The 16,143-nt window shown below is 40.7% G+C and overlaps 1 long non-coding RNA gene across 1 annotated transcript in view; it reads right to left on the bottom strand.

Annotated features, from left to right (window-relative positions):
* The window catches only part of LOC102470818 (uncharacterized), a 54,283-nt gene that overhangs the window by 1,858 nt on the left and 36,282 nt on the right, over window positions 1-16,143 (bottom strand). Inside the window, exon 4 of the long non-coding RNA XR_001369496.2 lies at window positions 2,649-2,727. This is a non-coding gene — a long non-coding RNA (uncharacterized LOC102470818). The remainder of the gene's footprint in view (window positions 1-2,648; window positions 2,728-16,143) is intronic.

Here is a 16,143-nt window from a genome sequence, read left to right as displayed (position 1 = left end):
ATATATCTATTTAATGACTGCAGTAGGATATGTAGCCCCAGTTAGGTGCTAATTTATAGGATGCGTAAAGTTAGACTTGTGCTCATGGAAATGTGTGTGTCACATGTGTTTGCTAGGAGGGTATTTGGATTGATGAGGGTCTTCGGTGATTCAATAAAATGTGGGGGGAAAATGGTATAGAAATAGATAACAGAGACAGTGTGGGAGAACAGGAGGTGGCAGAGGGTAAGAGAGAGGGAACCAAGGATGGGGGAGAAAAAGCAAAACATACAGAAAACAAGAAATGGAAGATCATTTGCTAATAATAACATGTTTGTTGATGTGCTTGATTGAGACAATATACAGTGTACTCTGGATGGAAAATCTCATTTTGTATGCTGTAATGATGTACAGTGAATGAATGCAAATAAATTGGGGAAAAAAAAAACAATTTCAAAGGGCAAAAAAAAAAACATTTCAAAGGGTCATTTATTATTCAGTGGATTTATTTTGGGAAATTATTTCCTGAATGTCCTTATTATACTCAAAGCACAATTAAGTTTACCAAAATTCTGTAGGCTTACAACTTCTCAGGAATCTCTACTTTTTGAAACAAATACAACACAAGTGAGTTTTCTTAAGTCAAGAAAACTATTTTAGCATATTTCCATAGATATTAACAATGAAGAAAAAATTAATTTCCCTGAAACTTCACAGAAGGGCAGCCACTTGCTAAATAGAAAATATGAATTTTAATTTAGGAAAAGAATTTGCAAAAAGACCTGGAAGGACCTTATATCCAAAAGATTCTCCTATGACTATACCAGACATACAAGTGGATCACCCAGGAAATAAACTAGGAACAAGCTGGTATAACAATTACACTAAAAGTGTGACATCATCTAAGGATGACAATGATGATGATGATGGTAATGTAGCATTTATTGAATATACTGGGAACTGCTGGAACTACTTTATATGGGTTAATTGATTTAATCTTCACAACTGCCCCATGAAATAGATACTATTATCATCCTTGATTTACAAAAGAGGAAAGTGAGATTAAGAAAGGTTAGGTTATACCGCTAGTAAAAGGAAGACTCAGAATTTGACCTTAAGCAATGTGACTTAACTTCACTGCCTCTCAAAACTTAGCCCTAGAAAAACAATTCACCAGGGCTGGCAGGTGGCATGGTGGTTAAGGCACTAGAATCCCACATGATCAACCCTGACTCCAGTTCCAGACCTGACAGCTTGCTTTCTCACTTTCTCTCTCTCTCAGGTCAACTTTAAAAAGAATAATCATTGGGACCAGCAGTTAGCATAATGGCTATATCGCTGGACTCTCATGTAGTCAACTGCAGTTCGAGTCTCGGACCCAATGGCTTAAACTCATGTCGGGCGCATGTGCATACATGCCCAAGATCCCGAGAGAAGAATGGAGGAGAAGGGATTGTGGCGTGGCCATCCCCCCTGGGGGGTGATTTATCACTTTCTATCTCTCTATCTCTCTGTCTCTCTGGCAAGTGCACACGCCCTATAGCAAAAACCTTACCCCCCCAAAAAAAAGAATCATAATAATAAACAAAATAAAATAATTATTTTAAAAAGTTCACCAAGTAAGTATAAACATCTTGTGCTTAGAATTATACTACTATATAATGCATTATAACTGATAGAGTGCCCTCACAAATACCAACTCATTTGTGTCTCACAATAACGCTTTAGATAATAGTATCATTTCTATTTTACGAATGAAGAAGACAAAGCGAAGCTACAAAAGATTCATTGATTTAGCCAAGGTTACTTGGCTAATAAATAAAACAGTGAAGATGCCAATCCAAGTGTTCTAATGCTATGTTTTATATTATTTCTACAATAAGAAGTCTCTTTATTTGATACTCAGATCTCTTCTAAGACGGAATATTATTTACTCAATAACAATTAGAATGAAGAATTTCCAATAAGATTGATGAAAAGAATAACAAAATAAAGGCTTCCTTAATTTAACATTAAAAGAAAACAATATTACGGTGAAATAAGTTAATAAAAACAAATCCCATCTTCCATATTTTAAGATAACATACTTCTTACTAGCAAGATTATTATTTTTATTTAGCCATAATACATTCTTAATCCAAATAATATGGATAAAAAGACCTGGAAAGGTCTTATATCCAAAGGATTCTCCTTTGGCTCTACCAGGCAGAGAAGTAGATCGTCTGGGAAATAAATTAGGAATAAGCTGGTGTGACAACTGTACTGGGTGTGACATAAGAATCTGTATTGATTCACCTCTTATGAACATATTTAGAAAGGATTCATCAGCACTTGGATTATTAGGAAGATTAGGCTAGGCATATTATAAGGAAGATCGTTTCTCAAGTGGGATTTTCCTAATTCTTGATTCCCTATTGTCATTCTTTGCACAAAAGTCAACAACTATTTATTTCAGAATGCACAGGTTTTAAATCTAACACCTGTGAGAGTTGTACATGCAACGTTAGGAAGCAACATCTTTTCCAGAATACCAAATATGACATCTACAGAGCAGAAAGCAAATTAAGGAATGTTAACTCATGTGTTTACTAACACAAGAAATTTTAGGTAGCCATCCTTAAACTAACTGAGAAATCCATTAGCAAGAAACTAAAGGAAAAGGGCCTTACCTTTGCTTGTCTGGGATACAGACTCTCCTTTGGCCATGCCTATGTCCATAGCTGCAGACATTATAAAAGCATAAGAAAACTATAAGAAACAAAGGGAAGAGAAAAAATAAATAATGTGAAAATAAATATATTAGGGAAATTCTAAAATATTTGTTCTCTAAAAAGAAGGACGAGAGAAGATTTTAAAATGGAAAGTAAAATAGAAACAGAAGTTCTCAGAGAATTTCCTCCTAGAATATATTAAGGGGGAAACTTTATACAATCAACATATAACAAGGCACCATAAAACTTTAAAACAGAGGGCCAGCACATGGCGTAGCAGTTACATTGCTGGACTCATACCCGGTTGACCACAGTTCAAGTCCTGGACCTGGTGGCTTGAAAATCACGCCAGGCACGTTGCCCAAGATCCTGAGAGGAGAATGGAGAAGAAGGTATTGCAGTGTGGCCATTGCCCCTGGGAAGTGATTTCTCACCTTATGTCTCTCTGTCTCTGTCTCTCTTCAGCAAGGGCACACACCCTATGGCAAAAACCTAAAAAAATAAATTAATTAATAAAATAAAATAAAAAGAAGGGAAAGTAAAGATGGTAAAACCTCTTTGAGTAGTGCTGAGACATATTCCCCGTAAATATGTTGCTGGATTCTATCTCTTTCTCTTTCTTTGTGTTTCAAGAGCTGTAGCTCACGCTGCAGATACTGCTTGCAAAGCCCATCGTTCTTTGTAGCTCTGTTTTACCAAACAGGCTCAAGGGGCTGTTCTCATGAAATCCTATCTGACTGCCAGCATCCATTTACTTTCTCTGACATTCTTACGCTAAAAATTGCCTTGAAACTTTCAGTATTTCCTCTGTAATGCAAATAGATAGAAGTAGTTTTAACATGATATTTTGACACTTAACTCAAAAATGACCTTTTATGGTTTTAGTAAAGTTACTTTAAAATCTAACACAAAAAAAAATGTATCATTGAAATATGCATGCTGAGATAAAGAAAAATTTTTCTTCTCAAAAATAGTTAGAAACACGCACATACCAGGGGACCCTTTTTGCTCACCGGAAAATACGATAAAACTGTTGTGATAAAATTGGAATGGAAAGACTCTGGGAGAAAACATGGGCGCCCCAATACAGGAAGACAGCCACTCTATTCTACTACGCGAGTACATGAGTGCTTAGGATGACACGCACCTGGCTGGTTTAACAGAAGGAAATGGGTTTTCACTTTAACGGTTTAGAAATAAACACTTTCCGATGTCAGCTCTCACTTTGTTTGCCTGCCTCAGGCTTCCCCAGCCAGCCATAAGTGTCTCCCAATGCCTCCACCCTCCTCCTCAGGCTCTGTCCTGCTCTGTGTCTGAGTTACGTCTGACTGAAGTAAGAAATACCTAAACTGCTTCAACGCACGCTCAGTAGTTCTTACCACTGGTCATTCACCGCACTGAGGTGGAAAAGCAGGTGGAAAGAGGACAGTAAACGCTGACCAATTGGTTTCCATGTTGTTTCCTGACCTTTGCCCTTCCCTTGTGATAAACAGGGCTATGATAAAGTTTCTGAGACTGCCTTGCCTTGTAAGTGACCAATCAGAATTAATGAGTTCTCGTTCCTCTTTTTCCTCCTAAGCATGCTAAGCCATGACCTGTTAGCATCCCTCAACAGAAATCATGACCCTACATCCTGATTGGTTATGCCTCCCCCCACCCACAAAGGCATCAATTGACTGCTTCTTACAGGCCTAATCTCTTAAGTTGAATTACCAACTCTGGTTCTTACTGCTATACTTGGTAAATCTGTGGGTCCCCTCTGGCTTTGCCTGGATAACACAAGAGATTTTACTCAAAGTATAACTGGAGATCACTGAAAACTTGAATATCAACACAATGTCCTTTAAACTTTCCCTAAAGCTTACACAACAGTAATTATAAGAAAACACCAATTTTGAGATGTGTTTTAAGACTTTTCTTAAGAGAGATTTTGGCTATAGGGCATGTACACTCACCAGAAAGAGACGGAGAGACAGAAAGGAAGAAATCACCTCCCCTGGGCAGGGTGGCCATGCTGCAATCCCTTTCCCTCCATTCTCCTCTTGGGATCTTAGGCACACACGCACATGCACCTGGTGTGAGTTTTAAGCCACAGGATCCAGGACTTGAACTGTGGTCGACTACATGGGAATCCAGTGACACAACCTTTACGCCACTTGCTGGTCCCAAGAAAAGATTTTTTTTTTTTAAGTTTGTTTTTTCTATGAGAGAGAAAAAGGCATAGAGAGAGACAGGCAGAGAGACAGTCACCCCTGACAGGGTCCTCATGTGGGGATCTACCTTAAGTCTCAGCCAGCACAGATTAGGGGCATGCCTGTGTGCCTGGCATACTCAGAAATGACATCGAGTGTCAACCTCACCCTTTCCATCTTGTGTAAGCTATCTAGCCAGAATGACTCATTGGTAAGCAGGGCCAGGAATAAGATGAAAAGAGCAAGACACTCACCTCAGCACAAACGTAAAGGGGTGCCAAAACAATTACAGCAACCCTGGTAAGAAATCTCTAAATGCAAGGTTTTAAGCAATCGAAATGCATGCAGCAAATCTATCAGGTCATCAGAAAAGTAATGACATATTTTTCTGTTTTTCTATGCAAAACTGCATCATGACTTTTCTGATGACCCAATATGATGAACAAAATACTGAAATTTATAAGTCAGTATTAGCAGGGACCAGGAGTTAGTATAATGGCTATGTCGCTGAACTCTCAAGTAGTCGACCACGGTTTGAGTCCTGGACCCGGTGGCTTAAACTTACACTGGGCATGTGTGTGTATGTGCCCAAGATCCTAAGAGGAGAATGGAGGAGAAGGGATTGTGACGTGGCTATCGCCCCTGGAGGGTGATTTATTGCTTTCTGTCTCTCTGTCTCTCTGGCGAGCACATGCACCCTATAGTAAAAACCTCTTAAAAAAAAAAAAAGTCAGTACTACTGATTTTTCATTTGGTGTAGGTTCTACGTGGCAAAGTGATGTTAGTAATTTTATCCTTAGTTACAGTTTGGAACTTTGTTCATTGTGGATTTTGTGCCTGAGATAAGTGCCTTGATATCTAAGATTCAGACATTAGAATTACCAGACATAATGGGACCAGCAGATGGCATAATGGTTGGGTTGCTGAACACCCAGGTCATTACCCACAATTTGAGTCCCAGACCCGGTGGCTTAAAACTCACGCCAGGTACATGAGTTTTATGCCTGAAATTCCAAGAGGAGAATGAAGGAAAGGGATTGCAGTGTGGCCATCCCTTCTGGAGGGGTGATTTCTCGCTTTCTGTCTCTCCATCCCTCTGTCTCTCTGTCTCACCCTATAGCAAAAATCTCTCTCTAAAAAGAAAAAAAAAAAAGGAATTAGGGGCCAGCAGGTGGTGTGGTGGTTAAGGGTGCTGGACTCCAACATGGCCAACCACGGTTCAAGTCCTGGACCTGGAGGCTTACTTTCTCACTTTCCTTCTCTCTCTCTCTCTCACTCTGTCCCTCTTTAGTGAAATGAAATAAATAAAGTTAAATACAATAATTCTTTTAAAAAAAAAGGAATTAACAGATATAAATGATAAAACTATGCCTACTATACTTTAGAAAATAAATATCATATTTTTTTAAAAAATTGGCAAGGATAGGAAACTACAAAAGTGAAAAAGAAATCTGAATGGAAATAAAATGAAATTTACAGAAATGAAAAACAAAACTAGAAATTTAGGGCTCATTGTACTGCTGCAGCAACAGATCAGACCCAGAAAAAGAAAATTAGTGAAGTGGAAGAGGTCAGAAGAAACTAGTCAGGAATCAGCAGTAGGAAAGAAAGGGTTAAAAAGACGGGACAGTGACACGGAAGTGCTGCAGTTCTCTGCAAGACTGACCCACTGCAAAGGTTCCCGGTTCATGTCTGGAGGCCTCCCTGGACACAGCAGGCATGCACATGCCAACAATCTCAGGCTGGTTGAGGCTGGGGGCAGATTATGGTATGAGGACCCTGTTGGGGGTGCCTATCTCTTGAATTCTCTCTCTCTCTCTGTCTCTCTTGCTCATAGAAGAAAGAAGAAAGAAGTGTTGAAGAATGAAAACAGGTCTGAAAATCTGATACATGTCTATTCCGAGCTCCAGAAGGAGAGAAGAAAGAATATGAACAGAAGCAATCCTATTTTTCATTAATGATAACTTGGAAACTTTCTTTAAATTTGCTTAATCCAGACACATTTGTAGTTTTTTTGGTTTTTGGTTTTTGGTCTTTGGCTTTTGTAAAGAGGTTTTTGCTATAGGGTGTGTGTGCTCGCCAGACAGAAAGACAGAGACAGAAAGCAAGAAATCACCTCCCCAGAGGGGATGGCCATGCCACAATCCCTTCTTCTCCATTCTCCTCTCAGGATAGACAGAGACAGAAAGCAAGAAATCACCTCCCCAGGGGGAATGGCCATGCCACAATCCCTTCTTCTCCATTTTCCTCTCAGGATCTTGGGCACACAAGCACACACACTGGCGTGAGTTTAAGCTACCAGGTACAGAACTCGAACCACGGTCAACTACATGAGAGTCCAGTGACATGGCCATTATGCCAACTGCTGGTCCCAGCATTTCAAGGGACCAGTTGGTAGCACAGTGATAATGTCACTGACTCACATGGGGAAGGTCCTGGGTTTGCATCACAGGACCTTCCTAAGCCCACAATGAGATAGCATTTCATACCCATTAGGATGGCATTATTCATTCATTCATTCATTCATTCATTCATTTATTTGAGCGACTTTTGCAATAGGGCTTGCTAGAGAGACAGAAAGTGAGAAATCACCCCCCCACAGGGGATGGCCATGCCACAACCCCTTCTCCTCTATTCTCCTTCCAGGATATTGGGCACATGCACAAGTATCCAGCATGAGTTTCCAGTCACTGGGCCCAGGACTCGAACTGTGGTTGGCCATGTGGGAGTCCAATGATGTAACCATTATGCCATCTGCTGGTAATTTATTTTTAAAAACACATCATAACAAATAATGGTTTCAAAGATATGAAGAAACTAGTGTCAGCCTCACCCTCTCCATCTTGTAACCAGCTTTACTGGTAACAATGTCAAATGATGCAGCTACTTTGGGAAATAGTATGGCAGTATTTTTTAAAGGTTAAAAATAAATTTTCCATATTGAGCAATTCCACTCTTATGGATCTGCCAAGAAGAAATGAAGACATATATACAGACAAAAACTTATACACAGATTCATAATAGCCAAAAACTAGAAAGACCTAAATGTCCATCAGCTGATAAATGATTAAGAAAAATGTGGCATGTTACATGGTGTTTTATGCCATTCAATTATAAAGGAACAAATTATTACATGTCCAGTATAGATGACCCTCAAAAATATTGCAAATGCAGGAAGTCCAACATAAGAAACCACATATTGTATGATTTGATTCCAATCAGATGTCAGGAAAAGAAACATCTACCAGAAACAGAAAAGTAGATTAGTATTGTCTTATAAGAAGAGGCAATAGAGATGAACAGTTAGTGAACATACGGGACCCTATTCAGGCGACAAGAATGTTCTAAAACTGATTTTAGGGAAAGTCCCAGCCACTGTGCTGGAGTGGTAACACAGTGCCCTGCCAGGCTGGTAGTTATGTGCCCTACCAGAGGTCCAGTCCCAGGATTGACCTGAAAACATACCAGGAACGGGCACCCGAGATCTTGAGTAGATAGAAGACAGGGGACAGGGAATCACACGTGACAAGATGCTATCAACAGTGCTTCTCTCTCCTCTCTGATGCATGCATACATTCACTGTCATGAAAGAACTGATTAACAGGGGTGACTACAAAATTTGCTAAATTTACCTTAAAATCACTGCATTGGACACTTGAAATGGAGAATTATATGAGATACAAAATGTGCCTAAGTAAAGTTATATATAACAGACATCGATGCAGGTCGATGCAGGTCAGAATAACTGACATCCAAAAAAAAGTGAAACCAGAAGAAAGTGGAAAGAGATCTTAACCCATAATGATAAAAATAATTATCAATCCTGAATTTTTTACCCAGCAAAATTTCTTTCAAGAGTGAACAAAAAATGAAGATGTTTTCAAAACAGTGAAAACAGTTTATCACCAGTAAATACACAATAGAAACAATGCTAAAGAAAAAAAAACACAATAGGAATGGTTTTTCAGATGTCATATTTAATATACAAGAAAAATCAACAGCAAATATAGTGGCAAGTATGTGAATATATGTTCATAAATATAAAATATAAAAAACTCTAACAATAAAGTTACGTGGGCTTAAAAATATGTATAACCCAAAAATAAGGTGGGGGGAATGGAGTTAATGTTTTCTAAAGTCTTCGTGTTATCCAGCAGGAGTTTTATTATCTAACTTTAGGCTTTAATAATTACTCTTGGGACCAGTAGTTAGCATAATGGCTATGTCACTGGATTCCCGTGTAGCCAACCGCGGTCTGAGTCCCAGACCTGGTGACTTAAACTCACGCCAGGTACATGTGTGTGCGTGCCCAAGATCCCGAGAGAATGGAGGAGAAGGGATTGCAGTGTGGCCATCCCCCCGGATGGTGATTTCTCGCTTTCTATATCTCTGTCTCTTTCTCTTTCTGGCAAGCACATGCATCCTATAGCAAAAATCTCTCCCCCCCCAAAAAAAAAAAATTACTCTTACCATAATTTGTAAAGTATGTATTAAATTATTAGAATGTATAACTTCTGATTTATTAGATGGAAATGGAATAATGTTTTTAATTGCTTTAGTCAGGGCTCTCCATAGAAACAGAATCAATAAGATGTATTTTAAAAAGAGATTTTATTATTAGAAATAGGCTCAGGGCCAGCAGGTAGCATGGGTTCAGGAACTGGACTCCTTTATGGCCAACTACAGTTGATTCTGGACCTAGCGGCTTGCTTTCTCACTTTCTCTCTCTCTCTCCTCCTCTGTCTCTCTCTGGTGAATGCATGTGCCTTATAAGAAATTTAAAATAATAATAATGGGGCCAGGAGGCGGTGTAGTGGTTAAGGTTCTGGATTTCCATGTGTGGCTGACTGTGGTTCAAATCCTGGACCAGGTGGCTGGAAATTCATTCTGGGCCCATGTGTGTGCATGCTCAAAATCCTGAGAGGAGGATAGAGGAGAAAGGATTGTGGTGTGGGTTTCTGTCTCTCCAGAAACTCACACATGCCCTATACCAAAAACTTTTCAAAAAATAATAACAACAACAATAAATAAAATTAAATAAATAATAAAAAGAAATTGGCTCACACAATTATGAAGGCTGCTAAGTCCCAAGGCCCTCAGTGAGTAAGCCAGAGACCCAGGAGAGACTGTAGTAAGCCTATTCTATGTCTGAAGGCCTAAAAAACAAGAGAGTTGATGGCCCAATTCTAGTCTGAAAGCTGGCATGCTCAAGATCTAGGAAGAACTGATATTTCAGTTCAAGTCCAAGGGCAGGAGAAAAAAAAAAAAAAAACTGACTGAGCTGCTTTAAGTGCTTGAAGTTACCAGTGGACAAAATAAAACAATCAGATTTTTAAAATAAATACATATTTTACATTCATTATATCTAACTACAACCCATATTTCCTTTCTTTAAAAGACTGTGCTAATTCATCATTTAAAATAATCTTACACAGGTTCACTTACACTAAAGATTTATGAGGGACCAGCAGTTGGCGTAATGGCTATGTCGCTGGACTCCCATGTAGTCAACCGCGGTTCGAGTCCCGGACCCAGTGGCTTAAACTCATACAGGGCGCATGTGCGTGCATGCCCAAGATCCTGAGAGGAGAATGGAGGAAAAGGGATTGCTGCGTGGTCCCTCTGGGGGGTGATTTCTTGCTTTCTGTCTCTCTGTCTCTCTCTGTCTGGCAAGCGCACGCACCCTATAGCAAAAATCTCTTCAAAAAAAAAAAAAGGTTTAAAAAAGATTTATGAGAACTCCATGTGTTAGTCTGTTATTGTGTTGCTAAACATAAATACATGGGACTATGAAATTTATAAAGAATAGAGGTTTACTTGGCTCATTACTCTGGTGACTGGAAAGTCGAAAGGCATGGGCTGGCATCAAGCCTGCTCCTGGTGTCGGTCACAACATGGTCAAGGGAAGCAGAGAGGATGGGAGGGCGTATGTGGAGAGAAGACGCACATGGTCAGAGACACTGCTGGGGCCACTGCCGAAGCTCTAGGTGTACCCTCTAGAATGACAGCTCTAGCTACACCTGGGATTTCCTGAACCGTGGCTAGAGCATCTGGGCACTGCACTGGGATACAGGGAGCTCTAGGAGACGCAGGGCAACGTGACCGTCCAGGGCCTTTCCTAGAAACCATTCTGCTCGCTTAGGCCTCTGGGCCCATAATGGCATGAGCCAGCCCTGAGGTCACAGAGAGGTCTTTGGGGGCTTTTGCTCATTCTCTTTTGCTAGTAATTTGACCATAATCTCAGTGTTCTCTGCCAAGTATGCTTTTTTTTTTTTTAATGGGAAATTTTGCTATAGGGCGTGTACACTCACAGGAAAGACAGAGAGAAAGTGAGAAATCATCCTCCACGAGGGATGGTTATGTCACAGTCCCTTCTCTCCATTCTCCTCTCAGGATTTTGGGCACATACACACACATATGCCCAGAGTGAGTTTCAAGTCTCCAGGCCCAGGACTTGAACCACGATTGCCCATGTGGGAGTCCAGCACCTAACTACCATGCCACCTGCTATCCCCGCCCCACCAAGTATGCTTTTTAATTTTTGCTCTTTACATGGTCAGGCTGCAAGTGTGCCTAATTTTCCCTCTCTGCTTATGTCTTTTCTTGAATTTCACTCAACACAGAAACAAGCAGCAGTTTGAGCAGTTTGTTGTTTAGAAATTTCTTCTGCAAGGGACTAGCAGTTAGCGTAATGGCTATGTCGCTGGACTCCCACGTAGTCGACCGCGGTTTGAGTCCCAGACCCGGTGGCTTAACTCACGCCGGGCGCGTGTGCGTGCGTGCCCAAGATTCCGAGAGGAGAATGGAGGAGAAGGAATTGCGGCGTGGCCATCCCCCCTGGGGGGTGATTTCTCGCTTTCTGTCTCTCTGTCTCTCTCTGTCTGTCTGACGAGTGCACGCGCCCTATAGCAAAAACCTCTCAAAAAAAAAAAAAAAAGAAATTTCTTCTGCAAGAGGACTCTTATAACCATTCCTCAGTTCAGCATTCCCTAACTTACCGCATGAACATTAATTAACCAGATTATTATTTCATAACAAGAGTGACTTTTCCTCCAGCTGACACCTGACACCTCCTCAGACTGGCCTTACTATCCTTATCTCCATCAGCTTGTGGTTACAGCCATTGTATTACTCACTTAGTAGAAGTTTCAGTTCATTTATAAACTGTTGTTCTTCTGAACCTCCAACAGAACCTAAGCTTTTCCTCTAAACTCTCCTGACGTCTGCTGATTACCCAGGAAAGCCACTTCCACATTTCAGATATTTTCACAGAAGCACAGCCCTGACTGCTGCACCCATTTCCTTTCTTTGTCTGTGATTGTCTTGCTACATAGAAATACCTGAGACTGGATGATCTGTAAAAATCAGAGGTTTATTTCATTCATGATTCCGTTGGCTGCAAAGTCCAAAGGTGTGAGGGTGGCATCAGGCCATCCTCTGGTGCTACATCACGACATGGCCAACCGAAGCAGAGAGAAAAGGTGGCCACATACAAAGACAGAAGAAACAGAATTCTTCATTTTCTGTTTGTCCTTCTGGCACTCCCTGCCAATTGGATACTGCTTTCTCACTAAGCCCCACCTCTGAAAAGATTTCACCACCTTCCAAAGCCTATACAATACAGTGGAGACCCAACTTCCAGAATGGTAACCTGTGAGGAACAAGCCATTGTCAAATCATAGTACTTGGTAATTAGCTTAACAATCCAGGACATGCTTCTACAAGGAACCACAGTTTAGGAAACTACTAAGAGTGAGAATGAATTCTAACTATAAGCTGACAAGCATCTAAAAGGGAAATGGCACATTGCAGTCATTTGTCAAAAACCACATATTCATAAGAAGACAGAAAGTTTTATTAGCCCTACCATATAATAAAAACTAACATGGACATTTATATGTTGATAAATGTATAATTATATAGGTCGTGCATTATATACTGTAATTTATACTTGAAAAAGAAACAGTTATCTCAAAACAGACAACTTGACACTACGTATCATTATTTTAGAGTTCCCATGCATCATCTTCTGGAGAAGTTCAACAAAATTATATAAAATGCTAATGTTAAATATAAAATATAAGTGATGGTTAGTCATTTGCAAGGGTCTTGCAAAATAATGAATTATTCTTTAAATATGTCTAATCTAATAGCATCGATGATGCAGAAATTGTAAGAATAACTACAAAGACTCTGTGCCTGCTAGGTTTTCTGATACTATAAAGTATCCGAGGAAAGATGGATTGGATAATAAAGCTTTAGTAGGAGTAATATGAAGCCAATTTGGCACAGCCAGGGGTAGAGAAGAATACCAGACTGGAAGGGAAGTAGGAAGGAACACTTAACTCCCTGTAGAGAGGAGAGTTTGCACAACAATTCAATAACAAACATCCCCATAATCTCCATTGCTTAACACAACAGAACTTAATTTCTCACTTATGCTACATGTACAAAATCCATCAGAGAGGGTCTCTACTCCTTAGTCACTCAAGAGTCTGACAAAAGTTCTGCCATTTTATGACTATATCATAAAATACAGATGGTTTCCTTAATCTCTGCAGTAAGGGGAAGAGAGAAGCTGGAGGGTCATATACTGGTTCTTAAATGTTTAGCCAGGAAGTAATATCCATTTCCGAGCCCATTCACAAGAATTCATGACATGACTCCCCCTAGTCACCGACTACAGAGTGGTTAGAAAACATGGAAGAGTATATGATTATTTGGCGAACAGTTAAATATCTTTGTAACTGCTCCCAGCTCTTAGTGTTTTTGTACCAGCAAACAACCTAATGTTGGAAATAGTCACAAGATAGAAACATGTGCTATCACTCAGGCCAAATTCTTTTTTTTTTTTTAAGGTTTTTTCCATAGGTCACAGGTGTTCGCCAGAGAGAGTGAGCAAGACAGTGAGAGGGAAAAATGATGAATCACCCCTGGGGGCGTGGCCATACTGCAATCCCTTCTCTTCCATTCTCCTCTTGGAATATGGGCCACGCATTCATAAAATCGAGCTTAATTTTCAAGCCACCAGGTCTAGGTTTCAAACGGCAGTAGGCCATGTGGGAGTCCAGCATCTTTACCATCATGCCACCTGCTGGCCCCCAGGCCAAATTCATTTTATATGTGCTAAAGTTCTATGAAAGAATAAAAGGCAGTGGATAGGCATAAATCCACATTTGCCCTCTAGACAAATTCCTCCTCTCTCTGTCGCACTTTCATCCCTACTCATGTCTTTGGGTTTTTTTTAATTTTTTAGAGAATTATTTATTAATTTTTTATCTACTATTATCACTATTAATTTATTTTTTATTTGAAGAGAGAGAGGTGGGGACATGAGAGAGCAAGCCATCAGATCCTAGAATCGAACCGTAGTTAGATTCCAGGGAGTCTAGCACTCTAACCACCACACCACCTGCTGGCCCTCCTATTTGTGTCTTTAAATTTTAGCCATTTGGGGCCAACAGGTGACAAGGAGATTAATTTGGCTGGATCCCACATGGCCAATTAAGCCATTCGAGAGCTGAACCCTGCAGCGTGAAAAATCTCTCTGGGCACGTGTGTGTGTGTGTGTGTGTGTGTGTGTGTGTGTGTGTATGTGTGTGTGTGTGTGTCTAAAATCCCAAGCAGAGAAAGGATTGCAGCATGGGGGGAAAAAGTTAGCCATTTTTTTGCCCAAGCCTACATAGACTGTAATACTATTTCCAAGCACCTACTTAGCCTCCTCTTCGTGTGTTGTTAATCTCATTAATTCTGCCTTCACCTGAGTTGTTGAAAGTCTTTTTCTGGTCACTTTATTTACAAAATAATTCTTATATTACTGGGACCATCAGTTGGCATAACAGTCACATTACTGGATTCCCACCCAGTCTACCATGGTTCGAATCCCAGACCAGGCAGCTTAATACTCACTCCAGGCATGCGTGCATGCTGCCCAAGATCTCAAGAGGAGAATGGAAGAGAAGGGATTGTGGCATGGCCATCCCCCCGAAGATGATTTCTCACTTTCTGTCTCTCTATCTCTTTCTGTCTCTCTGGCGAGCACACACGCCCTATTGCCTCCACACAGACAGGAGGCTGTCCCCAGAGATCCAGTAGCTAAGCTAAAGCATCGTATACAAAGACAAGCTGAGGAGGGCAGGAAAAACCACCAGCTTCAAATTCAAACAGAACTGAGTTCCTGCTTCTCCACTTAGTGGTTGTATAACCATGGACAAGGTCCTCACCTTCTCTGGACCTCAGTTTCTTCACCTCTAAAATAGTACACTATGATTGAAGGAATTAGAGAGCAGGGTTACGAAGTATCTAGCATTTAGGTTTCATTTTTTTTGGCGGGGGGGGGTTTTTGCTATAGGACACATGTGCTCATCAGAAAGCGAGAAATCACCCCCCAGGGGGGGATGGCCAACCACAATCCCTTCTCCTCCATTCTCCTCTCGGGATCTCGGGCATACACGCATACACTGGGTCCAAGATTTGAACTGCGGTCGACTACATGGGAGTTCAGCAACAGCCATTACACTAACTGCTGGTCCCTAAGTTCCTAATTTTTAAAGAATTTTTGTTATGACTATGGCACGCAGACTCATCAACAAACATAAGACAATGTAAACTAATACAAGAAGAAAAGAGTTTCTACTTAAAAATTATGGGGCCATCCCATGGCCTGGTGGTTGGAGGTGCTAGATCCAACATGACCAGTTACTCAGTTGAGTCCTGGACCCAATGGCTCGGGAGACATGCCAGGCACATGTGCATATCTGCACAGAATCCTAAGGGGAGGGAGAGATGAAGGAGAAGGGATTGAAGTGTGACCATGCCCCATAAAGAGTGATTTCTCTCTCTCTCTTTGTTACTCTGTGTCTCTGTGGCAAGTACACATGCCCTCTGGCAATTTTTTTTTTTAAAAATTATAGAGCATGATGGTACTTTAAGAATTTAATAAACTTGCATGTAAAATTTTCAAAAAAATGTTAAGTCTTGGGTCCAACAGATAGCATGGTGGTTAAAGCACTGGACTCCCACATTACCAACTATGGTTCAAGTCCCAGACCCAGCAGCTTGAAAATTATGCCAGGCTGGGAACCAGCAGTTAGTGTAATGGCTGTGTCGCTGGATTCCCACGTAATCGACTGTGGTTCATGTCCCCGACCCGGTGGCTTAAAACTCACGCCGGGCACGTGTGCGTGCGTGCCCAAGATCCTGAGAGGAGAATGGAGGAGAAGGGATTGCGGTGTGACCATCCCCTCTGGGGGGTGATTTCT

The sequence above is a fragment of the Tupaia chinensis genome, unplaced genomic scaffold, assembly GCF_000334495.1.
Source record: "Tupaia chinensis unplaced genomic scaffold, TupChi_1.0 Scaffold143642_1, whole genome shotgun sequence".
Classification (NCBI taxonomy): domain Eukaryota; kingdom Metazoa; phylum Chordata; class Mammalia; order Scandentia; family Tupaiidae; genus Tupaia; species Tupaia belangeri.
This window is presented reverse-complemented; position numbering and strand designations above follow the sequence as displayed.